This window comes from Geotrypetes seraphini, chromosome 4 (genome assembly GCF_902459505.1).
Source record: "Geotrypetes seraphini chromosome 4, aGeoSer1.1, whole genome shotgun sequence".
Taxonomy (NCBI): domain Eukaryota; kingdom Metazoa; phylum Chordata; class Amphibia; order Gymnophiona; family Dermophiidae; genus Geotrypetes; species Geotrypetes seraphini.
This window is the reverse complement of record NC_047087.1, coordinates 146,691,333-146,706,816: the sequence shown is the minus strand read 5'-3', so window position 1 is coordinate 146,706,816 and position 15,484 is coordinate 146,691,333. Positions and strand designations below refer to the sequence as shown.

At 46.7% G+C, this 15,484-nt stretch overlaps 1 protein-coding gene across 6 annotated transcripts in view; it reads right to left on the bottom strand.

Annotated features, from left to right (window-relative positions):
- The window catches only part of BBS2 (Bardet-Biedl syndrome 2), an 876,805-nt gene that overhangs the window by 429,842 nt on the left and 431,479 nt on the right, over window positions 1-15,484 (bottom strand). The window lies entirely within an intron of this gene.

The following is a 15,484-nucleotide window of genomic DNA, read 5'->3' as shown; positions in this document are numbered from 1 at the left end:
CCATCACTGTTACATTTCCAGTACTGCATTCCTGCTTCGGTTCCGCTTCCAAGTCGTGTCCAACTGCATCCGGCGTACCAGGTGGACGATAATACAGCCCCAGTTTTATGTCTGCACCTTTGGTTCCCAGCAGTTTGACCCATAGTGATACAGACCCATAGTGATACAGACCCATAGTGATACAGACCATACGTAACAATCCTGACATTGTTGGTTTCAGACTTCAAGAACATGAGCAAGATATTAAACTCTCTGCATATGCAGATGATATTTTACTATATATAACACCTACATCTTTTCCGTTTCTACTATCGGACATAGCATAGCGAAAGTCTCTGGGTACAAACTCAACATGAGTAAAACCGAAGTGATGCCTCTCAATTGCCCGGCAGTGGAATCTGATATAAATACTTATGGAATGAAATGGTCAGCTACATCCATAAAATACCTGGGAGTGCTGTTTGGCCCGAGTATTGAAGAAACCGTTCTCCTCAATGTGGAACACATATTAGACATTGTCAAATCCTCCATCTCCAAATGGTCCCCGCTCACACTGACGTGGTGGGGTAGAGTGGAAACGATCAAAATGATGATTGCTCCCAAGGTTAATTATATCTTATCTATGTTACCCTTTCATTTACCACTCACCTTCTACAAACAAGTGGATTCTATGCTAACTAAATTCCTGTGGAAAAACAAGCAGCCGCGTATTGCTCTAGCTAAGTTAAAAGCACCTCGTATATTGTGTGGAGTGAACTTACCTAGTTTTCTACATTACCACCATGCCTTCATCCTGAAACAGTGGACATCAGGTTATCATAGGCCCAATACCTGTGATCCTCCTGTGTGGCTCTCTGTTGAAAGCACATTATATGGGGATACTTAGGGGGAAAGTGCATTAGATACTTAGCTGGTATCACTCTCTCCATATCAGACAAGTTGGATAAGATACTGGTAGCTTATAAACTAGCGGTTGATAGCGCTGATTCTGCTTTCTCGTCTCGATGGTCGGATTCCACCATACTGCCTTTATGGAATAATGATAGGTTCAGGATAGCGGAGTCACCTATCTCATGGACGGACTGGCAGAAATGTGACGTATACCTGGTGAAAGATCTTAGAACAAAAGATACATGGACATCTTTTTCAGATCTGTCGACTGATTGCGGTCTACCTGGGTCTTAATATTTCCGGTGGCTTCAACTAATGCACTGTGTGCAACACTCAGTTCAGAAAGATGGTCTATAGTCAGCGGACCCCGGTATGCTTCAATTTTTACGTTCTCTACCTGATGGTAATATCAAAGCTTCTACCTGGTATCATCTACTACAAAGAGCTTCCTTTTCTGATCCCTTGGAATTGGAAGTGAAATGGTGTAGCGACCTCAACTTACCTTCCGATGCAATAGATTGGGTGTCCCTATGGCTAATATTTTTCAAATCCATTTGCTCTGCCTCCCTATTACAATCCATATTTTTTCTTTTGCACAGAGCGGTTTGGACGCCTATATTGTCACATAGAATAGATCACTCAATATCCACTCTATGTCGGTCCTGCTCTACCTCTGATGGTACTATGGAGCACCTACTTTTTTCATGCCCAAGGATTACTGGAATAAAGTGTGGAATATTATATGTGACATATTAGACATCAAAGAGTCTCTGACCTATCCTATACTTATCATAATGTCACAAGCGATCGCTGCACCCATGCACTCTGATAAGGCTCGTTTAATTACTATTATGTTATCTCTGGCTATACAGACTGTGTTGTTTTGCTGGAAAGATTTTACTAAAATAGATTACCATATGTGGTGGAATGCTCTCTGCCTTACAGGGAAATATGAAAAAGTATATGCGGAACGAACTAACTCCATGCCTAGATTCCTGGCTATATGGCAGCCTCTCCTTATGCATTGTAATGTATAACCCTTGCATTTTCACGCTTTTGTATATTTGCTTGCTTGATTCATCAATAGTTATTCTCTTAGACAATGCACCTAGGGCATGAGTAATGTAATTGGGATCAGTGTGTTTTGTAATGTACTAGAGTATTATATTTTATTCATACAACCCTCAGTATATTCTGTTTATGGATGTGACTTGCACCATGAATTGTATTTACCTTTCATCTTTACTTTTGCTTTTTCTGTAATTTGAAAACTCAATAAACAGTTTGAACTGAAAAAAAAAAAAAATTTTGATAAAAACGCTTATTAAAACCTTCTAAGAACTGTACAAACTAAATATGGGTACAGGACATTCATAAAAGTATATTAATACAAATAAACATATTCCATGGGTACAAAAATACTTACATAACATTCAATGTACAACGAGTAACAGGCACATGGGGTAAAGGAGGGAAGAACTACAATGTTGTAAGGAAAGTTTATATTGAAGGGAACAACGAGAAGAAGGGAACGAGCCTGGATAGGAATAAAATTTTGGAGAATGGCAAAAGGCAGTGGCGTACCTAGGGGGGGGCGGGGGGGGCGGGCCGCCCCGGGTACCAGCCCTAAGGGGGTGTTCCCGGCCTTGCCGTTCAGTCCCCCGCCACCCCCGAAGGACCGCTCGCCCCACTGACCTTCCTGCACCATCTGTGAAGCAGCCCGCAGCAGGATCGCGAAGTCAGCGTCAGCATCCCTGCGCTGCTTCCTGCGCCGCGATCCCGCCCCACCCTGAAGGCCTGATGCCCCGACCCACCCCGAAGGACCGCTCGCCCCCCTGGCCTCCCCGCACCACCTATGAACAGCCGCAGCAGGATCGCGAAGTCAGCGTCAGCATCCCTGCACTGCTTCCTGCGCCGCGATCCCGCCCCTCCTCTGACGTCAGAGGAGGGGCGGGACCGTGGCGCAGGAAGCAGCGCAGGGTTCGCTGACGCTGACTTCGCGATCCTGCTGCGGCTGTTCATAGGTGGTGCGGGGAGGCCAGGGGGGCGAGCGGTCCTTCGGGGTGGGTCGGGGCATCAGGCCTTCAGGGTGGGGCGGGCGGGCAGGCAAGCAGGCTTTCAAGGGGGAGGGGGTGACAGGCAGGCAGGCAGGCCTTCAAGGGGGGACAGGCCTTCGGGGGGGGGTGCAGGCTTTCAAGGGGGGCAGGCAGGCCTTCAGGAGGGTGCAGGCCTTCGGGGGGGGGGTGTAGGCCTTTGGGGGGGTGCAGACCTTCAAGGGGGTGCAGGCCTTCAAGGGGGGAAAGGCAGGCAGGCCTTCAAGGGGGGGACAGGCCTACAAGGGGGGGTGCAGGCCTTCAAGGGGGGGTGCAGGCCTTCAAGGGGGTGCAGGCCTTCAAGGGGGAGACAGGCCTTCAAGGGGGAGACAGGCCTTCAAGGGGGGGAAAGGCAGGCAGGCCTTCAAGGGGGGGACAGGCCTACAAGGGGGGGGGACAGGCCTACAAGGGGGGGTGCAGGCCTTCAAGGGGGGTGCAGGCCTTCAAGGGGGAGACAGGCCTTCAAGGGGGGGAAAGGCAGGCAGGCCTTCAAGGGGGGGACAGGCCTACAAGGGGGGGGAGAAGCTACAAGGGGGTGGTACAAGCCTTCAAGTGGGGGACAGGCCTTCGGGGGGGGAAAGGCAGGCAGGCAGGCCTTCAAGGGGGGACAGGCCTACAAGGGGGGGGGAGAAGCTACAAGGGGGTGGGACAGGCCTTCAAGTGGGGGACAGGCCTTCGGGGGGTGCAGGCCTTCGGGGGGTGCAGACCTTCAAGGGGGGGACAGGCAGGCAGGCCTTCAAGGGGGGGACAGGCCTACAAGGGGAAGGGACAGGCCTTCAAGGGGGATGCAGGCCTTCAAGGTGGGACAGGCAGACCTTTAAGGGGGGACAGGCCTTTGGGGGGGGACCATGATTTAGAAGTACACAGAGGGAAGGGGGTGTTCAAAGAGACATGCATATGCCAAACTTTGGGGGGGAAGAAATAATGGGTCTGAAAATAGAGGAGAGGGAGAGAGATGATGGACCATGGGATTTAGGGAGGGAAGGAACAGAAAGGGAGAGAAATTGGACACAAGGGATGGTGTGGAGGAGGGATAGAGATACTGGATAGGAGGGTAATTAGGAAAAGAAACGGAGAGATGGTGGACTCTGGGATGGTGGGGAAGGAGGGAGAGATGCCGGATGAAAGGGTATTTAAGAAAAGGTGGATCTGTGGAGGGAGATGAAAAAAAGGAAAGATACCAGACTTCCTGGGAAGGGAAGGGAAATGGAAAGGGAGGACAGAGTTGGCAGATGGATGGTTAGCATGCAGAAAGAAGGAGACCCTGACAAGCAAGTTATCAGAAGAAAACCAGAGCCTTGGACCAACAAAATTTGAAATATAACCAGACAACAAAAGGTAGAAAAATTAATTTTATTTTCTGTTTTGTGATTATAACATGTCAGATTTGAAATGTGTATCCTGCCAGAGCTGGTGTTGGACTGCAAACGTGAGCTAGGATTTAACAGAAAGAGGAAAAGTCCTTTTTGTTTCTTTATTTTATTTACACCACAGCGCCAGTGTGGTTAGGAGAAGCCAAAGGGGGTGAAAAAGCTATAAAACCCACCAGGAGTTTTGAAAAAAATCACCCAACTGGGCAGGAAAATCGAATTGAAAAACCAATTCAATAGGGCTGAATCGAATCAAAATTTTTTTTTTCCTGTATCTGGCAGCATTAGTTTGCGCTACTGTCTTAGACTTTAGGACCTGGGATTGGGGAGAGATGGCATCCTCAGTACTTTATAATGCAAGTGAAACGAGGATTTGGTCAGACTTTTGAAGGGTCTGCAGAAAAAAAATATTGTATAGGCCGGGGACATGAGACAGCAGGAAATGGGAACTTTTCTTCCTTCTATTTTTGTGAATGGAAAGGCTGAGGATGTCAGAGAGGTCAGTTAAAATATGTGCTTTATAAGAAAATATAATAATGTGTTTTATAAAGTTTATAGCATAGCTGGCCTACCCAGTGAGGTGTTCCTAGTGGTGATGGTGGCAGCGTGTCAATGTGTTGAGAGGAAGAGGTGGTCTGGGAAATTCTGCTGAGCAAACTACGGGCCCATTTCCACCCCCCAGTTAGTCCACTCCACTCAACTGATTCACACACTGAGTGGGTCTTTGGGTGTTGTTTTGGGATCTCTTCCAGTGGTTTATCTCCTTCTGGTCCAAGGAAGGAAACTTTGTTATCCTTAGCATTGACCTACAGAATATGTTTGTAACAGCGCTGCTTGTGTGGCATTAGGCTATGTAGTGATCGAAAGAAAAAAACAGACCTTTGCACATTTTTGCACTATATGGTGGGTGTATGAGGAGATTCACATTTCCTGCACAGCTAAGTCCATGTGAAGTTACCTTGTGCTGTATTTGACATCTAGCAAGGTCTCTGTTTGAAAGGAAAGATCTAAACTTAAAAATGAAGTGGCCAGAAGTTATGGTAAAAGCAGATAGTGTAGCTGGTTTTAAGAAAGATTTGGACAAATTCCTGGAGGAAAAGTCCATAATCTGTTATTAAGACATGGGGGAAGTGTCTGCTTGCCCTGGATCGGTAGCATGGAATGTTGCTACTCTTTGGGTTTTGACCAGGTATTAGTGTCCTGGATTGGCTACCATGAGAATGGGCTACTGGGCATGATGGACCATTGGTCTGACCCAGTTAGGCTATTCTTATGTTATGTTCTCATCTGTAGGGGCCTTTGTTTTCACTTCTTATTTTAATGTATTTTTTTTCTGGGAACTTATCAGTGTTTTTTATAATGGGAACAAAAATGGAAGAGAATTAATGTGTGTGGAATGGGGGGTAACTAATTTCTTCAGCTAAATAATTCAATCCACTTCAAACAGACATAGGAGAACTTGTGCACCATTCACACACCCTCCAACCAAAAACGTCAAAAGAAAAAAACTGTTCGACAACCTCCTAGCCATTCGAGCTGCAACACTCGACCCCCAACTCTACAACCAATTAATATCAACCACAGACTGCAAAACCTTCAAAAAGAAATAAAAACCCTTCTATTCAAAAAACACATAAAACCGAACTAACACAATCAGAACTGTCCCAAGCATCACCTGCAACTACTCCATATGTACTTCTAATGTCATGACAATTTAGACATAATTTATGTTATGTTATGTTTGGAATAATGGTTACATATATGAGGTTCAATAAAAGAAAATTTTCACTGCCTGTTTCTATTCTGACCATTTATTCCATTTCATGGTTATTGCAAAAAAAAAAAAAAAAAAATTTTTTTTACATGGGGGGGGGGGGGGTGTCAAAAAATGATGGGCCCCGGGTGCCACATACCCTAGGTACGCCACTGGCAAAAGGTAAGATGAAAAATCAAATTGGTAGGATTCATATACTAAGAAAAGCTAAATTAGGTTTCAAATGCATCCTTAAAGAGGAGAGGTTTAAGAGATGACTTAGGTTCAAACAATTTTTATTAATGCAAACAACAGCAACTACAATGCAAAGGCACCCCAAAGTTGCACAGTACAAACAATGATGCATCATATACAATAATATAACAAGCATGGACAAAAGAAGAGTAACAGCAACTAAACTTCCCCCCCCCCCAATCCTACTCTACATAGGGCGAGCGAGATTAATAAGGACAGAAAGGCACTCCAAGGCCCTGGAAACTTATGAGCCTCAAAGATGCTTTACCACCACCTCCCCCCACCTATCCTATCCGTGACTAAGTGCCAGAACCTCCCAATACCCCCCTCCCCTCCCCCCAATGGTACTCTCCACCCCGTCCCACCAGTACTCGCCATTGCTCTCCCAGCCCAACTATCTGAGCGCCCAGATTAGGACACCCATCTTAAGACCGCACTGCGACCCTTTGGATGCAAGGCTTGCAGATAGGGCTCCCAGATATTCAAGAACAACATCTTTTGCTTCCTAGCCCCTCTGGCATCTCACGCCTCCCAGATGGCCAACTGATGCAACTGGTTCCACCAATGCCAAAATGCCGGAGGATCCGGGACCGTCCAGCACTGAAGAATACATTTCCTGGCCAGTAAGCTCATCTTCCTGCACAGAGCCCGATGCCCCCTAGGCAAATGGCCAAAGCCTCTGGCAAATCCAAGACAAAGTGGGCCGGGGTACTGCGCAAGGCTCTCCCAATTAACCCTGATATGTAAGAGATTATACGCCTCCAGAAGCACTGGATAATGGGACAGGACCAAAGTATGTCCCCCCCATCCCACATTTATGACCCCCCCACACTGTAATACAACTGTGTACGAGTGTAATAGGCACATAATGTCACCCTATAATACGTTTCCCTCAGCCAAGCACACAGGGTCACCCCAGGCGTCACCCTCAAGGTACGGGCTACATCCCAATGTCCCAAATTAATCTGTAATTCCCCCTCTCATTTACTCCGGATGCTCAGGTAGTCCTTGGCTGGTTGTAACTCTTGCAAACTAGCATGAAGGCTAGACACCAAGAGGGACACCCCCTCCTCCCGAGCAAACAACTCCCGCAGCCTGGTCCCCAAGTGCAAGCACAATTGTGCTCGAGGGATCCCACATAGTGCTCTACTTGATGACATGTGAACTGCGCTCCCCAGGTCTCCTCCTCTTTAGCTAGCAAATCTGCAAGGGTCAACAGCTCCCCATCATCCCTCAAAACATGTTCTAAACATGAAACTCCTTTCGCTCCTCAAGACAGGTACTCTCCGGATTCCCGTCCCGGAGGAAAGGCCGGGTTACCCCGCAAGGGCAAGAGATCTGTAACCGTCGGATCCCCACCCAGGGCCTGCACAAGCTAACACCAGGCTGCTTGCAATACGCTAAATAATACAGTGGATCGGATAGAAGGGGGCAATGCCCTCTGAGGATTATGTAGTAACGCAAACACATCATAAAGAGCAAAAAACTTATGTTCCATTGGAAGAAGGGTGTAACTGCTGGTCATATTCACCCAATCTCCCAAATGGCGAAGCAAACATGCATAATTATAGACTCGCACATCTGGTAATCCTAACCCCCGCCCCCCATGCCAATTCCCCAGCAACTGAGACACCTGCTATTTCAGTTTCTTGGCCACCCAACAGAAATGAGTAATCCCTTTATAAAGAATGCGTAAATCTTTCTTCAGCAAGTATAACGGCAGAGTCTGCAATACATACAGCCATTTGGGAAAGATGAACACCTTAACCAAGCAAATGCGCCCCAACAGAGAAAGGGGCAATGCCCTCCAGGTATCCAGCAAATGTTCTGTCTGTTGCTGAAGCTTATCCACATTAAGACGATACAAACGGTGAATCTGCATGTTCATCAAAGTACACAAACTGCCCCGGCGCCCATGTCAACAGAAACCCATTCCCCCATTGTGCCTGAGCTGCCGCAGAGGATGCTAATGCCTTCGATTTATCCAAATTTAAGCAGAACACGGCATAGTCACCATATTCTTTAATCAAGTCCAATAAGACCGTCAAGGAAGGCAAAGGATGTGTAAGGTGTACTAAAATATCATCCACAAAGGCCGATAACTTGAAAGAGGTAGCTCTGATGTCAATCTCCTGTATAGATGGCATCACATATATATCCCAAATTAGGGGGTCCAATGTTAGCACATACAATGGTGATAAGGGGCAACCCTGTCTTGTCCTCCTAGAAATCAGGAACCGGTCAGTTTCAAAATCTTTCAACACTATTCTAACCTGTAAAGAGCACTACTGATACAAAAAAACCATCAAAACCATAGGCCGCTAAAGTATCATAAAGAAAATCCAACTGCACCCTATCGAACGCCTTTTCGGCATCAAAGCTAACCAGCACAGATGGGAGATTGCATGCCACCCGCTGTTCCAAAGACAGCAACAATTTTCTTACATTTTTAGCTATTGTCCGTCCCTTCACAAATCCCACCTGAGCTTCGTGGATAAGGGAGGGAAGCACAGCAGCCATCCGCTTTGCCATGATTTTCGCTAGCAGTTTAACCTCCATATTCAATAAGGAAATAGGATGATAGGAGCCTGCTTTTTCAGGGTCTTTATGCGGTTAGGCAACAACAATATGCGTGCCATGTTCATACCCTCTGGTAAGGCCTCCGGCGTTATTGGTGCATTCAGATGCTCCCATCCAAATAGGGGCCCGCCGCCACTCCCTCCTCTAACGGGGAAGCATAGAGGTTCTTAAAATAGCAAAAAAATATGGCCGGGTCAGTTGTAACTCTCTCCCCCTGCATGTTCCTCAGGGCCTGAACCCTACTTGGGCCCGTCCTGGTAGAAACCAATTGGGCCAGCAGTTTCCTCCCCTTATTCCTATATCTATAAAGCTGATACTTATAGTAAGTGAGGGATTTGCACGCCAGCTAATGTAGGGAATTGAGGGCCACCTGAAATTCCATCAATTCCTGTTTCTGCATGGGGTCAGCAGTCTGGCCATACCTCCTCCGGGCCCTAGCTACGTCCCTCTCCAAACGCAGGATTTCCCTATCGCGAGCTTTTTTAACATGACTACTATAACTAAGGGTATCCCACTTCAACACCGCCTTTGCCGCTTCCCAAAATAAGATGGGGTCCCCTTCCACATGAGCATTATGCCGTTTGTACAACAGTTCCCTATAGTTCGGATCCCTATACAATGCAAGTGGAAATACCCAGTGCCACTTCCCCGGAAGCCCCCCTCCTTCTTCCCATGTCACTTGAACCCAGGCATAATCTGAGATTGTATAGGGACCTATCTCCGCCCACTCCAGCTTCCGAAACACCTGTACTGTCACCCAAATATAGTCTATGTGAGACTGTGTAGCATGCGCCCGGGACATATGGCTGTAATTCCTCTTGATGCCATGTAGTACCCTCCAGGGGTCGATTAATTCCAGGTTATCACTAAATTTTTGGAGCTCCCTCTCCCCTGCCCGACATAGGACACCCCCCAGTCCCATGCAATCCAAATTAGAATCACAAACTGCATTAAAGTCTCCCCCAACAATCAGGGAGACCTGGGCGAAGGGCAACAACGAGCAGGTCAATTTTGCATAGAATGTCGGGTCACTTTCATTAGGAGCATAGACACAGCAAAATACCATGTCCTGCTGAGCGATCACCCCCCGACAGAGCACATATCTGCCCTCCCCATCCTTAGCCAAAATTTGCAAGTTGTCTAGGAGGCCCTTACGGAACAGAATCGCTACCCCCCTGTTTTTCCCCTTTACAGAAGCCACGACACATTCCCCTACCCACCATTGCTTAAATTTCATATGTTCAAGATCAGTCAAAATGGGTCTCCTGGAGAAAGGCCACATCCACCTTATGGCGCTGTTAAGTGTTGTAAAATTTTTTGAGCATTTAATGGGGGAATTTATCCCCACTAAACACTTCACCTAGGGATAAGGGTCAGATAACTCAAATACTCCACTCAACTCAAAACCCTATGTGGAAAAAGATACACATTCCGCAACACTACAAGGCTTTTCATACATACTAGTCATCCACACAGCACAAATATAAGACAGCAGGAAGAAAACAAAAGAAAAAAAGAAGTGCAGAAAAAGCCTCAGTTCCACTTCATCTGGCAAAAAACTCCACTTCTTCAAAATAAACACTCTTGCATGCAGACAAAAACTGTAGAAAAAAAGCACTATAATAGTCTGCAGAGTGAGATCAAACAGCACGCCGGAGCAAACAGCCCCAAATCGTGATATTATGGGCAAGGGAGCAGTAAGGTCCAGGATCATGCAAAAGAGGCAAATGAAAAAGAAAAAAACACTTAGCTGCTACTATCATCCAGGCACTTCTCAGTCCACAGTTTTACCTCCTAGGCATTACAGCCAATAAACCCAACGGGGAACCTTCCGATTCACTTTGTCTTGCTGCATCAGGGGTATCGGTTTCACTGCTTCTATGCATACTTTCCAGACCCACCATGCTTCTCCGGCTCTCATTCCACTTCACAAATCGCTCCTGGCGCAAAGAAACGCCGCAGTAACACGCTGGAAAACCCTGTTGCCTTGGGTGGAGTTTGTGAAAGTTTTTCAGCATGTTACTGCAGCGTTTCTTTGCACACCAAATTTATACAAGACACTCCACCCTGGTCCCCACCACAAGCAACCCTCCCCAACAGAACCTCCGGCCCTCCTTTCAACACTCACATGGCACACAACCACAACACTGCTCCCATTAGACCCCCCCAGCCAGACTGCAACAGACTGCCCAGACCCACCATGCAGGCCCCAAACTGGCAGCTGCCCTCTATATCACACCTGGCCCTCCTCCCGATTCCCCTCCGCACACAAACTCCCCAACCTTTCCACCAACCCTCCCAAAAACACAACCATTGAGCACGCACATACCACCCCTCCCAATTAAAGACCCCCACAGCATCCGTACAGCAGGAGTCGTCCAGACCAACAGATAAGTCCAGTAATGTCATCAATACTTTCACGTGGGTTGTCCAGATGTCCCACTGCTCTCAGCACTCCGTGCCATCACTCCTCTGATCTGTCGCCGCCATCTGGAAGGTCCAGCTCTCTCCTCCCCTCGCTCTCCAGCAGGCCCCCTCTCAGGAAGGTTAGAAGTACCTAGTTCGTATAGCACCGACCAGGCCTCCGTCACTGTACGAACCCATCTCGTCGCGTTCCCCACTGTCAGTGCCAAAGCAAAAGAGTAAAGCCACCTATATCTGAGGCCTTCTCTAAGGAGTTAGGTGGTCACCGCTTATATATCCTTCTGCTTTTGCAAGGTGGCAGCTGCTACATCCTGATAAATGTCCACCCGCAAATTGTTCCATTTGTAATCCCTCTGCTTCCGCGCGGCATGAAATATTTCCTCCTTCACCCGAAAGCTGCCCAAGCATAAAATAATGTCACGGGGCAAGTTGGATTTAGGGCGCCCCAGAGTCCAATGCGCTCGTTCTATTTCAATTTCCGGCACACGCCCCTCACCTGCCAGAGCACTAGTGAGGAAGTCTGTACAGATGTCCAAAGTTGTCTGGCGAGCATCCTGATAGGTACTTTCTTCAGGCATCCCCTGGATCCGGAGATTACACCACCGGGATCTGTTCTCCAGATCTTCCAACTTATCCCACATCGCCAACTCCTCCGTGTGGACACCTGCCACTGCCTGTTGCACTTCTTTGAGGTCCTCAGTCATGGTGTTAACATGTGCTTCCATCGCATCCTACCTCTTCACCAGCTCCCCCAGGTCTTGTTTTAAATCTTTAATTGCTTTGGTAACACCATGGTGCAGGGACTGCATTTCTTTATGAATGTCCAGCAGCAAATCTCTCAGGGAGTCCGGCACCTCCAGGGAGCCCCCTTGCACACCACTGCCTGGCCGTTCCTGGAGGTCCACGCTGCCCCCCAGAGTGGCCTCAGACATCGCCATCTTGGCTGCCTGTGTCGGGCTCACTCCTGCTGCCTTTGGGGCTCCTTGCTTCTTTCTCGCAAACCCGTAGCTGTCCAACTTTCTCCTCATGGACATTCTACGCGGCCGTCTGCCAGTCGCAGTAAGGCAGGGGTCACTGGTGCTGCTAGTGGGGCGGTGGCGGCTGCAAAGGTTTCCGCAGCGCCACCTGTTCTCCCGTCAGAATCTCTCTCTATATCCAGACTCCCTGGCACTCTGCACACCACCACCCCACAACGGCGGGCTCCGCGATTAAGTTAGGCCAACTAAGTCCTCTCACGAGCGGGAAAGGGGTTCGGAGCCAGGGCCTGCACTAAGGGGAGCTGCTGCAGGTATCAGTTGATCCCACCTGAGCCTGGGAGTTGTAGAAGTGGAGTGAACAAGTACCTGTGCAATCCTACCTGGGGAAGGGAGAATGGTGAGAGGGAATGCGCCGAGACTGTCTGGTATTGGGCCACCTCCACTTACCGGTGGGTACAGCACCCGATCAGTACCAGCATCCTGAAGAAGAGCGTGGAACCCATCAGGCTAGCAGCTAAAAGGAAGTGTTCTCTCCCAGGCACCAGCAGGGAAATGTGAGCCCAGGATCCGCTGACGGACCATGTGGTCGGCGGGCCGATGTTCCAGTGCCCCAATGCCGGCTGCACTGCTTCAATTCATGCTGCTTTTTGGTGGCCCGGGAGCCGGGAGAGTTTGGCCCTTGTTAGCACCCAGGGAAGAGTCTGAAAGCGCCGAGGGCAAGAGGTGCACTGGGGTAGCCGGCGGTCGAAGATGGAGCCTCCGCTCTAGGCTGCCATCTTCTTCGGTGATGTCACTTCCTCCTCTTAAGAGAAGACTTAAATTTACCTAATATAGATAGGTAATTAGGGAGCGAATTCCAGAGCTGGGGCATGGTAACTGAAAAAATCTCATTACACCTTGTACCAAAGATTTTTTTTTTTAATGTTCAATATTATTTATTAGAATTTTCATAAAACAATACAGGAAAACAAAGGAACAATGAGCAAACGAAACATTTTCACAATCTTGCAGGAACAGATAATGAAATAGAAGGGCATGCCAAGATGCCATATAATGCACACAAATTGTAGAACAGCTATAAACAAGTTACGCAGTAACAGCAATAATAAGTCTCATGCATGATTAGTGGTACAATAGTCTAACACTCTAGACCACATCTTATTAAAAGAAGAGGTGGTATTCATGTTATCAGCTACTGTCTTTTCATATTTTGCATAAAGGCAAACAGTGTTCCACCATTCGTTATAGTTCAAAGTCGAGAAGTCTTTCCAGTGGGATAATATTGTTTTTAGAGCAATCAATAAGAGACATTTCAATAGTTCATCGTTGTATTTATCTTAGTGTTAAATCAGAGCTACCCATTATTATCAACGAGTAAGAAAGATGGTCAGTGATGGGTAGAATTTTACATATGGTTGACCATATCTCTGTCCAATATAGTTGTAATAAACTGCAATGGTAAATCATATAATCCAACTTGCCAGTCTGAGCGGAACAGGACCAACAAAGATTGGAGCCTGTCGTAGATACTTTGGACAATTTATATGGTGTCCAATATGCTCTGTGGTAAAGAAAAAGTACCAATTGTTTGATCGCTGCTGATTGCAACGAGCTAAAAGAAGTAAGCCATATGTGTTCCCAGGTAGAGGAAGGAATCGAGTACGAAGTGTCTTTGGCCCAGACATCATATAGAGCTGAAGGGAATGGGAACTTATGTTTCTTCAATAATTTGTACCAGGCAGATGCTTCACCTCTCCTGCAGCTGAATAACTTACACCACGTTAGAATTGAAGGTGTATCTATAGAGACAGATTCTTTATTCATAAAGGATTTAATGCAATGTTGCAATTGAAACCAGTGAAAAAACTGGGCAGGAGATAAGACTATAATCAGAAGATAAGGTTGCAAAATCAATCATCGTATTGTCCCGCAAGAGATGCGAGATGGACCAAATACCTGTTTCCCCGAATATATGACACTGTCTTATATTTTTAAAAACTCCAAAATATGCACAAGGTCTTATTTTCAGGGGGATGTCTTATTTTTCCATGAAGAAGAATACAGTACACATTTATTGCTGAAAAAAAGACATTTATTACCTGTATATGGTACAGGTCATCACAAACCAGAAAAGCTGTATCACAAACCAGAAAAAACTGTATCACAAACCAGAAAAACATTTACTGTATAACAGTTTACAGTATGATACATTTACACATTTAATCAATGACAATCAAGTCATCATCTTCTGGAACATCATCATAATAACTCACACCCTGAGGTTCCAGATCAATTACTTGGGACTCCATTTCTTTCACAATCAGTGGACCAAATCTCTCATGTTTAGCAATAGCAGTGTCCTCAAATGAGTACTTCTTATCAAGGTAGCCTGCTCGTAATGCATGTTCAATGCAACTGTCAGTGATTTTATCCCATGAATTCTTCACCCAAGTCACAACCTCTTGCAGTTTAGGTTTCACAAAGTTTCCACGCTGATTTCTCTCCATTCTATTTTCAATGTAGTCATTAATTTCCATGCGCAGATTGTCCTTGAATGGCTTGTTGATTGCTATATCAAGGGTCTGGAGATAGGCCATCATTCCCGCAGGAATCATTATTTGATCTATTTTTCTTTCATGAAGAAATGACTTCATATCTTTAGCACGGTGAGTGCTCGCTGCATCCCAGACTAGCAGACCTCTTTGACCTCCTCGCATAACAAGTGGCAGCATTAAATCTACCCACTTTCTTATAACAGCTTGTGTGGCCCAGGCTTTTTCAGTTTCAAGGACAAAAATTCCTGAAACACGTTCAATCTTTTCCTTCTTGCCCTTAGAAATTATTAGAGGTAGGACTTTAGTGCCATCCAGACGAATTGCCAAAATACAGGTCACACGTGCACTTTCATAAGCAGTGGAGGGAATGTACACTGAGGAGGCACCCCGCTGTTCAATTGTTGTTTGAGATGATTGGCCCATAAACACTGCAGTTTCATCCATAGCAATCATGTTGGAAAGCTTGTATTTAGAGAAGTCAATCTCATCAATAAAGGACTTGAATGCAAGTGCTCGCTTAATCACTTGAGCATCTTCCAGCCTAAACAATGTCGTGGATCTTCTGAAGGAAATTATCCAGCCAGTG